This window comes from Eurytemora carolleeae, unplaced genomic scaffold (assembly GCF_000591075.1).
Source record: "Eurytemora carolleeae unplaced genomic scaffold, Eaff_2.0 scaffold26, whole genome shotgun sequence".
Taxonomy (NCBI): Eukaryota; Metazoa; Arthropoda; class Copepoda; order Calanoida; family Temoridae; genus Eurytemora; species Eurytemora carolleeae.
The window spans coordinates 300,051-310,808 of record NW_019396043.1 but is presented as its reverse complement, the minus strand read 5'-3'; the positions used below and the strand labels follow the sequence as shown (position 1 = coordinate 310,808).

General features: G+C 31.7%; 1 protein-coding gene across 1 annotated transcript in view; it reads left to right on the top strand.

Annotated features, from left to right (window-relative positions):
• Positions 1-5,525: 5,525 nt before the first annotated feature.
• The window catches only part of LOC111701429 (uncharacterized), a gene marked incomplete in the record, with an annotated part of 99,631 nt that continues 94,398 nt past the window's right edge, over positions 5,526-10,758 (top strand). Inside the window, 1 exon segment of the mRNA XM_023472715.1 lies at positions 5,526-5,629.

The window sequence follows — 10,758 nt, the reverse complement described above, 5'->3', positions numbered from 1 at the left end:
AGAATCCTGCTCAGCAAATATTCAACACCTAGTTCAAGAAGATGACATTAGTGATGGAGAATATAAAGCAGGCCTAAAAACTATTCATACAAAGTATGTTGCTGAAACTATCCTTAACCAACAAAACAACAAGGCCTCAAACAGTCCCCCCCCCCCTCCTAGTATCCACAATTAAGAAACGTCCTTACCAAGAAGAACAAGAGTAATCCTGTCCAAACTTTGTTCAAAAGTACAACACATACTAAAACTTATGTCAAAAATAGATGTAACAAATCAAGATGAATGCACAGATTGCAAAGAAAGCCCACACCTCTTTAACTGTACAGAAACACCGACATTTTAACTACCTTAGGTCTTTGGATGCAATTAGAAGTTTAGAAGTTGACGAAATAATAGAAGAAGAAGAGGTGACCTGACCTTATTTTTGGGCTACAACAACAACAACAACAGTAACCTTGGCAGAGCTGGGTTCCCAAGCTAGTTTATATATAAAAAAATATTTCGTAATTAGGCTTTATCTATAATATATGTAAAGTTTTAATCGCTGTTTGTTTGTTCAATCATAACTCAGGAACCCCTGGACCGACTTGCCTCAAATTTTGATTGGGGAACTCGGTAAAGCCACAAGAATGTTCTTAGCTTGGTTTTGATATTCTAAACGGTGGGTTATAAAGCTAGTATTTTTGTCCCCTGCCCTGTATTGAACTAAAGAATCCCAACTTTACTATAGTTCATCTCAATCAATGTCAAGATGGAATTAGTAAGTATTAAGTAAGAAGTTGTAAACTTCTCACGTCATAATTGTTGAAAACATTTCCATGGTGCCATGCCAGGCCCCACACAATATTAGGATTCATTTGGTTCGGTCGTTTTCAGAAACAAACAGACAAAAAAAAATTTGACTAACAAAAATAAAAAAGATCATAATTTTTAAGTACTTGTTACTTACAAAAGAATTGAGTCTTTGCCACAAACTCTGGTTTTCTAACCACCTTATCTTTGCAACCCCTATATCTTTGCAACACAATGTCGTAGACCTGAGATCATTTAAAATTAGAATTAGAAAATCCTAGTTTAATTAATCTAGGTTTGAAATATCAAAGGTTTACAACTTCAGGTTACAAATATATAGTGATTAGAAAATTTGAGTTTGGGCAAAGACTAAATTTATCTTTTCTTTTTTATTTAATTTATTTATTCATTATAATTTATTTTCCTTTCCCATTTTAGTTCTTTATTTTTTTTCTCAAAACATTACCGAATATAAAGTTTATGTGAACCCCGCTAGATGGTATGCGGGACTGAAGTATATTCTCCAACTCCTTCTTTAAGTACAGTCAAGATATTCTTCCTGGTTTAAACTCGGTTCCTGCTTAATCTACGCATGCCCGAGCCCGATTCACAACGGTACCCTTAAAACCTTTGTTCAATCAAGTATGAAATAGATGCCAATATTTAGAATTTTGAAACTGATCATTTTCAATTGTTTTTGTACTATAGAAAAACATATAGGAATGATCAGAATTAAACAATTATTCAAGGTATATATCACCCACATTGTAAACCAGTCATTGCCATCTCAATGAAGAATTGAAATTAAATCGTTCTTTTTGTGAGGAGTCGTCTTTGAGAGAAATTGTCTTTTTTAAATTACATCTAAAAATATTTACGTTGCCAGAAAAAAGCATAAACAAACTGTTCATGGGGTAATGTACCTGGTCAAGGATTAAGTCAAAACAGTTGAAGAATAAATTATCTTATAAGTGTATTAGTTTATATTAAAATGTATCCACAACCTGATTTTATCATTGTAAAATCTCCAGGGAACTTCATTCCTTCCTTGCCTTAGGGTTAGGTACTCTTGCATCCTGCCGTCATCATCTTCTGCATTACTAAATTATTTTCAACATCTGTGTAAAGAATTCCCTAGATTTATGATTTCCAAATGTCAGTCTGAAAGGTTGCAGCAATACCACTTTCAGTTAAGCAGATCTGGTAGCATCTGAATAGTCTAAATCCACTCAACTGTCTAATTTGAATTGTTTCCTACTTGTGCCAGCTTAAATGTGTTTCCAGCTTTTCATACCAATAACGAACCCAGAATGAACGGTAATTGTTTGAAAAGTACGGTCAGAAATCATTAACGTTATAAATCTAGAACGCATTCTAAATCAGGAATCTCTTCTTAATCAGCAACGCATTCCAACTGAGGAATCTGTTCAAGATCATGAACGTATTCTAAATCAGGAACACATTCTAACTCATGAATGAGTTCTAAATCAAGAATGTATTCTAAATCAGGAATCTGTTCTAAATCAGGAACGTATTCTGAATCAGGAACACATTCTAACTCAGGAATCTGTTTTAGATCATAAACATGTTCAAAACCAGGAATGGGTCTATAAATCATTTACAGTAATAAAATAATACTGAAGAATATGATTTGATGGCTTTATAGGAACTGAGCCACAATTCACAAACTCAAAAATTTCGCATTTTTTCACGAAACAGATCAATGCAAAATTTCGTGAAAAGGCAAAAATTTTCGCAATTTTTTTCTACTAAGGAAAATTTTTTCACTAATAATGCGACATTTCAATGGAAACTCTAGATAGGACCACCTTATATTCAGTCCCCTTTACTCCAAGAGCTTTTTTCTAGGGGGGGGGGGGGTTGGACAGGAGTGCATTTCCTCCCTTATTGAAAAATTAAATTTCACTTAGTTAGTTATAATTAGTTGTTATGTTAATTAGTTTGAAAGAGTTCTGCCCAATTGACTCAAGTTCCACATGATTGGAATAAAAAATATCTCAATACTGATGCCAACTATACCTGATGATGCAAAAAGATACCAACTGAATGGTAAAAAAAACACCCAAAAACACGTTTTCTACTCCTTAATCTGAAATTACACAGATTTGTTCTGTGATAATCGTGGGATTCATAACTCTATGTCCCTAAAATCCAACAATAAGAAGAAAAACACCAGGTTGCATCCCTGCTGAAAAACATACCTGGCAAGGCAAAAATACAACAAACAGGTCAGGAAACACCAGGGTTGGCAACCCTACTCATTGGCTACTTTCATATGCCACATCGAAACGTCGCCTAAGATTTAGATCGTAAGAATATTTTATCACTGTACAAAAAAACGTTTTCTCTCTTTCCATTAAAATCTACAAATGTAATTCCTGTCTATGAAATGTCCTATCTATGCAATAAGTTCGGTCTATGAATTGTCCAGTCAATGACAGTCTGCTATAAACTGTCCTATCTTACCCTAAGTTTTGGGTGCGGACAATGGCAGTAATCTACAATACTCTGGCCAAAAAATATTGGGGGAGATGAGTGATTTATAAAATGTCCTGACTATGAAGTGCCTTTCTATGAAATGTCCCAGCACCATAAAAGGAACCCCAATTCAAATTTTTCTGATCCCTATTGTTGTCGGATAGGAACAAGATTCTCAATAATGAACAGATAGACAACGGAATAACCCTCAAATCAAAACCGATAATGCAGAAAACTCTTTATTTCCTTAAAAAATGAAATGTATAATGATAAATAATTATTACAATGGTTTACGAATTTTATAATGAAAAGATTCTTACGATCTATTTAAGTATCTGTAGGTTAAAACCGTCGGGGAGTCCTAAGACGTTTATAAAGGTGTACAGTGTACACTAGCTTGTTGCAAGCAACTTGATATTTCAAATTCTAAGACTCTCACTCTTTGATCTAACATACATGGTGGCCCACGAAACATGACAGTTGGTGAATAGTTTTGAATGTCTTCTTCCATATACAGTATTAGATATTAAAGACTTTTTGTAGCTTTATAGTTAAAAAAAACTTTTGCTCAAATTAATATATTTTACTTAGAAAACAATTTAACTATAATGTGGATGCAATAAAATATGTATTATTATTCTCTTAGATAACAAACAACTTGACATATTATGGACATTTTAAACATTCACCAACTGTCATGCTTCGTGGGACACCCTGTCATACATATCGTTTGTAAAATAAGCTACAGGGTGTCCCACGAAACATGACAGTATGCAGGACGACTTGAATGTCGTCTTGATTTTTCATATAATTTGCTGCGTTTATTTTTCAACCTAATTTTAGAAGTAAATTTCTAGAGATAATAATCACAAAATTTCCCTTGTCCTGCCATTTCCAAAATGTGGTCTGCCTTTTTTGTGCTTCGAATATTGCCCGAGATATGAAGAATTTCGTTAGGATTTCGACAATTTTGCTTTTATTTGACAAAATTGAAATCTGAACCAATCTCTTTATATCTCCAGTAATATTGAAAGCACAAAAAACGCAGACCACTTTTTGGAAATGCCAGGGTTAGGAGAATTATGTGATAGTTGTTTCAAGAATCATACATGTTAAAGTAGATAGAAGACTAAATGTCACAAATAAATTCAAATACCAAAGACGACTTTCAAGTCGTCTTGCTATTGTCATGTTTCGTGGGACACCCTGTAGGTCATCAAAAAAGTATACATTTGGCATTCCACTCTACGTAGAAGGTGTGGGGAACTGACCCCCCCCCCCCACTGGGGTTATGCGAAAGTGCCTTTTTTTAACCCTTGTTTGGTCGATAGATCAATTATATTAACATACATTGCACCAGCAATCTGTGAAATAAATGTCGTTTTCATTTTTCCTTTTCCTATAAGAAGTGTTGCGAAAGTTTGTGTGCATTTGTTGCAACTAATATGTCAGAAAATCATCATTGCACTTTTTAAAAAAGAGTTCAGTTGCAAAAAAAAATGCTGTAGCCACTTTTTATTATTAAAAGAAAAATTCCCCAGTTTATTTTGGTTTTATTGTATAATACAGAGAGACCCATACAACTGTGAAATAGAAAGACGACATTTAAGAAATCTTATGTGAATTTGATGTTGTTATGAAGCAAATAGTTTTGAAATTAGTTTTAAAATGTAATTACCCCGAGGCTAATCAAATGAAGTCAGACCGTGTTTAAAAATTCAAATTTTGAGTTTGAAAATGTCAGGGGGGAATGTTTAGAAAGGAAAAGTTTTAGACTTGCGTAACAAATATGCAATGTTTGAAACAAACTCATTATCATTCTTAGATGTTTAACAATCTATTTACAGAATGCCATGTCCGATTCACAACAGTGACCTTCAAAAATTTAAACATTAATTAAGGATGAAATGAATACTGAATTTTGCAATCATCTGCAATTAAGACAACTCAGAATTTCTGACATTCGAACTTATTTTCACTTATTACAATTGTTTTCGAATTTATGTTTATATTATTGTTTTTAATGACAGTATTGTATTTGAAAGTTGTATATAATACAATACTGAAAATGAATATGGAAGTATGGATTTATCATATTATTTATTGCATATATATTACAAAATAAAGAATAAAAAACCTATCATAGAATATACTTTTCTGCCTCTCTCTCATTCTCCGCTCCTTTCTCTCATCTCTCTCTCTCTCGGTTTTTTTTGCCTAGTGCAAGATTTTGTGTTGTGTATAACGGAGTATAGAATAGACCGGTAGAGAACTAGAGAAAGCTTTATTCTTCTATTCTTCGAGCAGAGCCAGTTCAGCACAGTTTTTTAGAGCAAAGGTATAACTGTGATTCTTTTAGAGTTTTAAATACTAGACTTTCATTCAAAGTTTACTTTACATGCAATGATACAAGGCAACCAGTTTTCCAACGGATATATAAAAAAACGTTTTCGCAGATTTTCTTGTTTTTATTGGTGGATTTCAAAATATTTTAGAAATCGAAAATTGTGGAAGCAAATCTTTTGAAGTTCGACCAGCCTTATGAAGTCCTACAAAACTATAGTGTCTGATAGTTTATCGTATAAAATTAAATAACAAGATGCAAGGAGAAGTCAAGAAGATTTCCTGTAGTTAGATAAACTCTCAATTCGAGATTTATGTCAAAGTTCGAAAAAAAAACTTCGAATTTTCGTAAAAATCCAATAGTTTTTAAGATTTATCGAAAATTTTTATCGAAAATTTCACAACAAATATTGAGTATTGACTTGAATTAACAAAGTTCGTCATTGTTTGACAGATTCTTTCAATTGCTTGGTTTAATGACTTCTCAATTAAAGAAATATTTTAAAGAATATTTCTATTCAAAGGAATTGAGTCTTTGCCACAAACTTTGGTTAGGTTTCCAGCTATACAAGTTTGCAACCATTTTACAACCCAACGTCGTGGGGCCGTAGATATTTCTGTTAGATTGAACCAATAAAGGTGTACAGTGTACACTAGCTTGTTGCAAAGAACCTTAAAAATACCATGGAGGAGGGGGGGGGGGGGTCAATTCTTCACTTAACTGTCATGTTTCGGGGGAAACTCTGTATCTAATTCTATATAATGAAACTTTAAGTATCACAGTTTTAAAACGATTTAAAATATTTTTACCATGATTTGTTAAAAATATCAAACAATCTCAATCCTGTTCCACCTCAAGTGCAAAGACATTCACAATGTTTTTTTTTCTGAAAATAAATTGTAGAAATACAGGAAATTAGACTTGTCTGACCTTCAAAGGAGATTCTGATTTTTTTCTGCAAATTTTCTGTACTTGCTTTTCCTCACTCCTCCCCCCCCCCCTCACCACTTTACAGTTGCGCCCCTATCCCAGTCTAGCCATTGTAAAAGTATAGAACTTGTGCAAATATCCGCTTTTCCTGTCATTGTGTTCTACGAGGGAGGGAAGCCTGCCACAATAATTCCTCCTCTGAGCCACATTCTGATTTTCTCATCCAAGCCACCTCAAATGCTCATTCTTAAAATATGCTATACAATAAAGTGGGTGAGGAAAAAAACAAATTCTTTGGACATAAAACAAAGAGAAAAATTATGTAGCCATATTTTGAATTTAGAGGGGTTAACCTCAAAAAAGACTTTACATTTAAATAACAAGATATTATTGCTAGAACGAGCATTACCAGGGAGCTCGGAAGAATGAGGCTCGGATGAAAAATTGTTTTTGGCGCGCCTTCCCTCTCTCTTTATATAAACACACTCATCACATTACGAGCTAGTGACGTCATATGGATCATAAACTTTGCACATCAAATTAATCTTTTTCTGAAAACAATTTAAAAATAATGAAAATTTATAGACTGCATTCATGGGTAAACGTTCAAAAGAAAATGATTTAAAAATGGGATACAGTAAGACCCATAAAGCAATGGAATATATTAGGAAGACGCAACTTATGGTTTTAAATTGTCTAAAAACATAAAACCCGGTAATTTTGCAGGAACCATAATTAATTTGATAAGTTGATTTTTAAGCTATTGTAAAATTATTTGCTTTTTAAAAACATCAACTACACCTAACATTGCTTTCAGGTCGTCTTCATAACCCACCGTTTTATAGGTTGTATGTAAAATAACCCTGGAGAAAAGTCAATAGAATTTAAAGTGAGATCTAAGTATTTTTGTTTCTTTGCCAAAATGTTTTTTATTGGAAATCTGCAATCTCCATTAAGCGATAATAAGGATATATATGTCACATATAATTTAGAAAACGTGTTTACTGTTTAGGCCCAACAAAAAATTAGTATCACTTTTATTTTACATTAAAATCAAATTCTTATAATTTTATCATAAAAAAAGGCTTTTATAGCCTCAAAAATAATTCAAATATGGAACATTATGTAAAAGTAGCTGGAATGCCTGGCGTTGCCTGTTGAATTTAAAATATAAAAAATAGAATAAGAAAAAAAATTGCCTATGTTACCACTCGGATACCGATGGGTTTCCTCAAAAAAAGTCTAAATCTAATAATAATAAATAAACACTATTCAAACAGCGGATCTAAATTAATAAATGACAATGGTAAAAAACTGCTAAAGCCAAAGATTTGAAAATAAAATTTTAAAACCAATTCTTTAAAAATTCTAATGTATGTTTGTAACTGTCAGAATTTAAATATTTGGCCTCAAAATAATTTCGATTCAAAAAAATGTTTGAAAATCTTTTATTGTTTCAATTATATTGGTTTCAAAATGTACAAGGAATATCAGTAACAAAAGTTTGCTACAGGAAAGGTCCCGAAATTTAAAATTAGCTGTTTTCATGTTATCATTGATACATAAGATTTATGATTTATGGTTTAAAATCTTAGTTTCTTTAGAAACCACCATATTGGAATATAGCTCTAATAAAATAACTGAATTTGCGCATATTTTGGTTTTCAAATTGTGAAGTTTCCTTGTATACAACAAAACGTTCATATTTTGATTACCCAATTTTTTTCAGATTGGAAAATTTCCAAACAATAACAAAGTTACAGCAATTTGAAAACTGGCAAGATTAAAAGGACACCCTGTAATTAGTTAATTGTAGAATTGTTGTTATAATTTTTACATTGAATAATTTTAAAACCTGATTCTTAAAATATAACCTCCAAATTGGACAATGAGGGAGAATATCGATTTGCGCACTTCCTATGGGATTAAGTACCTTAAAACCGTTTTATTAGTATCAAATGAATCCAAATTATTTGTTCTCTATACCACTGCAGCTCAAATGTTAAGTTGGTCACTCCTCTTTAAACATTTAATAACTGCTATTTAAATTTCTTTACATAAATCAAGACAAAAAAAACAAGATTCATCAACCTTTTCCCAGTACATGGAACCGTAGCATGGCGTGCCGGGACACTATAGGCCTGCTCAGCCTCTTTATGTAGAGTTTATGAGCAGTCTGTGTAGTCTGTGGATATCGCAACATCCAATTTTAAACCATCTATTTAGTTATCTATCTATCTCTCTTTTCAGATGAGAACATGAGAATTTAGTATTCGGTAAAAATATTTCTTTTGTCAGTTAAATTGAGATAAAAGTATAATTCAATAGATTTTGACTTTTAATATTTATATAAATGTTATATTATCATACAGCACGTATTTTTACTAAATTTGGTAATGTGAATGTGAATTTTTATATCCCAACTTACTGAGCATTAACAAAGAAAAATACAATTTTTTTGAGAGGGGGGAACGTCAAAAAGTGTGAATTTCGAATTATTCTAAAAGGTGCAAATAAATAAATTTTTCAAATAAAATTGGTTAAAATCTTGATGATAAATGCAAAGTTAAAACATAAAATCTAAAAAAAGATATGAGTTCTTGCAACAAACTCCGATTTTTCATTGCCGATGTCTAAAACTTTATATACCGCTGTTGAAATATCAAAGTATTACCTACGCATCAGTTTGCAAGGATATAGGGATTCAAAATTTGAGTTTGTGGCAAGAGCTCAATTTCTATCTCGAATAGATTTCTTAAGAAATTTCCACTTTGATAATGCACCAAATCACCTGACAATAATACCCAACATAGACATGGTCGTAGAGAAAAACTTTAGGATTCATTCTTACATAACATGGACAAAACATGTAACAAATACTGTTCTACAAACTAGTTACATGTATACAAACAGGTTGAGATAAATAATGAACTTAGATCATTACAAATAAGTTGTTAAAATTCATTTTAAAATCTCGCAGGTTTATGCAAATTCTTTTAGCTAGGGTCGCTTGTCGGAGGTTTTCTTTATTTTAATTATGAAGACGACATTTTGAAGAAATCTGCGAATAAAATTATGGAAAAAGCAAAGGTAAAGATAATGATGAAGTAATCGATTCTACGGTTCTACAATCGTTTTAAACGATAATTTTTTTAAAGAATTATGTTCCTAAATGGCAAGTTAGACTATACAATTTTTTTACATGTTTTGTCCAGGTTATTGAATAAAATTGTAAGAAACGTCTCTTCTGCTGACTGGAACAACTGGTCAAATATTACTTAAACGACAACAACCTCTTATTTATAAATTCTACACCGTAAAAATGTCACGCATTGGTATCATCAAATGAATCCTAAAGTTTTTCTCGAAAATACTGCATTCTCAGTTCAAATATGCGACATGGCCGGCTTCTCCCTTTAATAAATTTCTCAAAAAAATGTTCTTACTTTCAGGAATTATTTCAATGTTTAAAAAATGAAATTTGTGTGTCTTTTTCGACTTTTATACATTGCTTAACAATTTGTTACGTAAACATACACATATATGTTTGAATAATTCCAAACCCAATAGCTGTAATCAGCAATGAAAAACAGAGATTTTTTCAATATTCTCATACAGAGCGGACAAACGGTAAGACTTCAGAGACGAAGTTTATTGAGGTATTTTTCATACAACCAATAATTCCCTTCATTTAAAAACAAGATTTTTTCTTTAGCAAACCATTATTGGGTCGTTTTTTTAACCCTACATAAAGATTTAATGATTTTGAGGAAAAAAGATGAATGAAAATAAAAGCAAAATTATAATTTAAAAATATTTACGAACATGAGGAGGAATATTAAAAAAATAGCATTTTTTGCATCTACAAGGACAAGTTTCATGGTGTTTTAATGACCTTCATGGTCTTTAAAACTTTCTCTTTAGAAGCTGTTTACGTCATAACTGAGTTTAGGCTCAAAGTAAAAATAATTAGGAAAGACTGGGTCCAATTTCTCTTCCTTGTTAGTCATAATAAGGTTATTTAAACACTAGAACATTAGAACATTAGAACATTAGAACATTAGTACATTAGAACATTAGAACATTAGAACATAATAACATTAGAACATTAGAACATTAGAACATTAGAACATTAGAAAATTAGAACATTAGAACATTAGAACATTAGAACATTAGAACATTAGAACATTAGA